Source organism: Mus caroli, chromosome 6 (assembly GCF_900094665.2).
Source record: "Mus caroli chromosome 6, CAROLI_EIJ_v1.1, whole genome shotgun sequence".
Lineage (NCBI taxonomy): Eukaryota > Metazoa > Chordata > Mammalia > Rodentia > Muridae > Mus > Mus caroli.
Window position 1 is genome coordinate 32,291,885 of NC_034575.1, and position 5,042 is coordinate 32,296,926.

The 5,042-nt window shown below is 44.0% G+C and overlaps 1 pseudogene; it reads right to left on the reverse strand.

Moving 5' to 3' along the window:
* Positions 1-2,144: 2,144 nt before the first annotated feature.
* On the reverse strand, positions 2,145-3,182 carry LOC110296558 (annotated as a pseudogene).
* Between the last annotated feature and the right edge of the window lie 1,860 nt (positions 3,183-5,042).

A 5,042-nucleotide genomic window follows, 5' to 3' on the forward strand; every position in this document is an offset into this window, starting at 1 on the left:
GCCTTACAGTTGGATCTCATGGAGGCATTTCCTCAACTGAAGCTCCTTTCTCTGTGATAACTCCAGCTGTGTCAAGTTGACACAAAAATAGCCAGTACACCAGGTATGCTTATGTGACCCTTCTTATTCATGTCATGATTTACAAAGAAAGAGCCCTTTTTAGCTGATGAAGGGAAGACTATTAAAAACAAAGAAGAAACTTTAGCTCTCCTTGAAGTTGTCTGGCTCCCTAAGTTCTTAACCATTATAAGGGACATCAAAGGGCCAACACACCTGAAGCCAAAGAATTGGAGGGGATATCAAACATCTGTCAAGCAGCTGAGATTCCCACAGAGCTTCTATCTTGCCCATCACCTTTCTTGTCCCACAGCTCCCTCCTCAACCAACCTGTCTCCAAGAAGAAGAGGAAAAGGCCTGCTTCCAAGGCACAAAACAGGATCCAGCCAGATAGTGAATCTTGTCAGACATAAGAATCATTTTGCATTAATTATACCACTTATCTGGGCACTTACCATACTGGCCTACAGTTACTTCCAGGTAACCAGATTTTGCAGCCCTGACAGATGGCTGCCCAAGCTGCATCTCAATGTCTTTCCTGTACCTGGGTAAACCCAAACAAAGAACAAAAGGAAAATTCACCTGAAGGGACTAGCCCCTGATAAGAGATGGGGAGTTGACTTCACCAAGACGAAGCCTTCTCACACCAGATATAAATAGCATAAATAAATACCTGTTGTTGTTGATGGATGGGCACCTTCTCCAGATGGGAGTGTTTGTTACACACACACACAGAGGGAGGGAGAGAGAGAAAGAGAGCACTCTGACAATGGTCAAGACTCCTTTATATGAGACTATTCTTAGGTTCAGACTGCCCTATCAATTTGGTCAGATAATGGACTTGACTTTACCTCATCCAGAGCTCAGATGCTCAGTTAGGCATTAAACCTGGCCTGGAAGCTCCACTCTCCTTACTAACCTCAGAGTTCTGGGAGGTTGAATGCATAAACCAGAGGAAGTCTACCCTTCCTCTCTAACTTTAATTTAGAAACTGGCTCTCCTTTGGGCAAGATGCACCCTTACAAGGTAGAATTAACCCCCTAAAAATATGTTTGGTATGCTATCCCCCTTGCTACCCTTTTTAAGAAACCCATTATTGAGATTACTAATTGATTTCTTTTCCAATCTCTCCAACAGGTTCAGACTGCAGTTCATACTAAGGTTTCAGATGCCCCATGGTTACATCTTTGGTGCCCTATTATTTGTTCCAATGAGGGACCAAGTGCACATCAAGAAAGTCCATAAAGAACAACTGAGTTTTGCTTGGAAGGACCGTATACTATTATCCATATCCCCTCAAGCTAAGACTCTCATGAAAATAGGATTCCTACTTACCTATATAGTGCACCTAAACCACCCATTTATTTCTTTACTCTAACCTCCTTCCACACCAGGAAAGTTATGACATAAACTAACTGGTCTGAAGGGTCCAATAAGCCTAGTTTAAAATTGATTTTATGAAACTCTTTTTTTATTATTTAAGACTTTTATTAACAGGTGCTTGCAGTTTGTTGACTTTTTCTGAAAAAAAAAATCAAGTTGTAAACTTTATTACAAATTAAAAACGAAGTTCTTTAAAATCTCAACTTGACTAGATAGGAAACAATTTAAAAACCGTTAAAGGTGTATTAAGAAAAACCAGCTTCCCCCCCCCCCCTTAAAAACACGTTTGTTGGGCTGGAGAGATGGCTCAGTGGTTAAGAGCACTGACTGCCCTTCCGAAGTTCCTGAGTTCAAATCCCAGCAACCACATGGTAGCTCACAACCATCTGTAATGAGATCTGACGCCCTCTTTTGGTGTGTCTGAAGAAAGCTACAGTGCACTTACATATAATAATAAAATAAATCTTTAAAAAAAAAACAAAAAAACACGTTTGTCATTACCAAAAAGAGATATCTTTAGGTAAAAACCCCATACTGCATAGATAATGCAGATAGTTCTAATGTTATCTGGTCAGCGGGCAAAAAGCAAGCACTTAAGGTCTTCAGCTCCAATCTTTGTTCATTTCTTATTGCTAGGATTTCATATTCATTTCTTCTTGTTGGATGACCAAACCGGATGATGGTAGAGATGGTAAGCCAGGCATTTACTCAGCCCCGCCCTGCTCAGCCTCAGGAGCGGACGAATTCTCAGCTGGTGTATCGACTGGCTGCTTTTGTCTCTGCCATCTTGTGGTTTAGGGTTCTTTGGGTGTCTGCATCGGTAATTGAAGTTGTGGTGATACCGACCTTGGGTATCATTTCCTTGGTTTTCTTTGTCCTCTTCATTGCCATCCTCTCTAGGCTGTCTTTGGCGAGGAGGGCCCCTTCAGAATCGTGGTCTGTAACCCTGATACATATTCTGTCTCACTGGTCTACTTTGCTCTCCTGCACCCTGGTTGTCAGCACCCTCCATCACTTCTCCTTGCACAGGGGGGTTGGAATACTGTGGTAGACACGCATAGGGCCTCCTCATGTAGTAAGGTGGGAACCTTCGCTTGCAATAGGGCCTGCGTTGTTGGGCCTGGCCTTCAGGAGAGCTTTCCGATCCCTCGTTCTTTTTCCCCACTCTCACTATTCTGGTAATTTTGCTGGTAATTGCTTGGAGGACCCCTACAACGTGGATAGCGTCTATAATGGTTACGGTCTGCTACGTATTTACTGCCTTGAACTGGAACTCCACCAGGGCTTGTAACATTTGCTGCCTCCGCACCCTTTTCTCCTTCAACAACATCAAACTCCACAGTCTCTCCATCGCCTACACTGAGAAGGTACTTCCTGGGGTTACTCTTTTTTATGGCAGTCTGGTGTACAAATACGTCTTCCTCGGTGTCATCCCTGTTGATGAAACCGTATCCATTCCTTACATTGAACCATTTTACTGTTCCCAAAACCTTCGTTGTGTTGACCTTGTCCCTGCCGGTGGGCACCACCGATGTGAAGCCGCCCAGGCCGCCACTACCCGCGCCACTGCCTGTGGAGCTGGGCTTGGTGGCGGCGGCGCTGAGGGTGGCAGCAGGGGCAGCGGGCTGCAGCGATGGCGGCGGCTGTGGCTCCTCCCGGGTGTGATGGTGACTAGGCTGGTGGCAGCGCTCTCGGGGCTCTCTGGGCAATTTTATGAAACTCTTAAACCTTCCCACACTCATGGCTAGAAGTTGTTTTCTCATGGGCTTTGATGTAGTGCCCTCTAATATCCCATATGATTGCTAGAACTTTTTTTTTTTTTAAATAGACTTTTACCTATGTCTCAGGTGTAAAAGTAGCTTTTATTCACCAGATGTAATTGTCATCTCAGAGGCTTACTGCTGAATAAGCTCACCCTTTCTGGTTCTTTCTGATATCTGCCTGGCTGGTTCAACTCAGCTGTTCTGACTCAAACTCCTCTCTAAGTGAACTAATTCAATCTAGCTTCTCTCAGCTTCTCACTGAATTGTGATGCTTGGCTTCAAACAAACTCTGGCAATTTGTTCTGATTTTCTGGTTCCTTCTTAGTCTCTGGCTTCAACAGCCCCTGCTCCACAAACTACATGGAGTCAACTCCACTTCCCTGATTCAATCCAACTAAACTAAACTAAACTGCACTCATTGATACGACTGACTCTGACTCTGACTCCAATTCTGACTGCTCTTAAATAGCTTCTCTTCCTCTGGTATTCACCTGAAAGTTGGGCATGTCCTATCGCTGACTCATTCTGTCAAATCTTTCTCTGATTCATCACGTTGTCTGCCCCTCAGTTAGATATCACTTTCAAACTTAACTGCTTCCTTCTATAACCTAACTTTATTTGTTATTTGGGATTAAAGGGGTGCCAGAGGAGCCATGTTGCTGAATTAAACTTTCTCTAGACTCAGGAAATAGAAAATGTTGGGACACCCAAGATGAAAGATCTCAGTGTGCTCAATGAGGGAGAGTTCTTCTGTCCAAAATGGATATGCATAGACATTGTTACATATTCAGGGGCGCCTACTGATTCTGCCTTCCTGTCTGTAAGTAGGAGACCTATTAGGAATTGTTCAAACACTAGTAACTGTATATGCCTACAGGTAAACAGCCCCCTATATTATGGTTGGGTCATTGGCTCCACCTGGGAATAGAATTATATACAACTGGGCATAACCGAGGGGCCTTGTTTACTAGCCACAGCAGACAATACCATACCCCACAATATACTATTGGCTGGAAATCCCCATTGAATAAACCTTTATTTTTCTTTTCCCCTCCCCAGACTCAAAAACAGCCCAAAGCCCCTGAAACTGCAGGTCTACATTCATCAACACTTGGAGTTGTGATAATTAACTCTACCCTTATGGGGACCCCTGAAACACCTGAAGTTTTTTTGCTAGGCTCCAAGGAATGCACCACCTCCTAAATTATATCTGGCCTGAACTGGCTCAAGATTTCTGGATCTATTTTAAGGTCTCTTCTTATTGCATCAGGTTGGGAGCAGAGATTCTGATAAGTATGGCCACCAACTGGCTTGTCTGTTCACTTTCTGAAACCACTATTTTGTTGGGAGTTGTGACTGGAAATATTCCATGCCTTATCACTGCAAATTTCTCCCTTGCTAATTCCCCTTCTTCTTGAAATGCTAGACTTATTGTAGCTGTCCAGCAGCCATGAATGAACTGGGTACCTGAAAGGGAGGCTGGAAATGGGAAAAGGACTGGGGTCGGGGGTGGGGTGAGAAAAGGATGAATCCAAGACAAAGGCTTCTGATCAAGGCTCAAAGTTTAGTATTTAGCACTGTATTTATATAGGGAGAGCCCACAGACCTATCCTCTGTTTCAGCTGGATTATGTTGCAAAGCAAGCTCAGCAGGCAGTCTGTTCCTATAGGAAATTGCAGGCTGGGAAGACTCCACCTGGATCAGCAGAAGACTGTGGCAAATACTTAAGATCTTTTTAGCCTGCTCAAGACTGGGGTGGGGGAAGGGCACAACTTATTGTTCTTTGATCAGAAGAACCTTAGTTCACTCCCAGGGAACTTGGTTTGCCTCCACTACTGG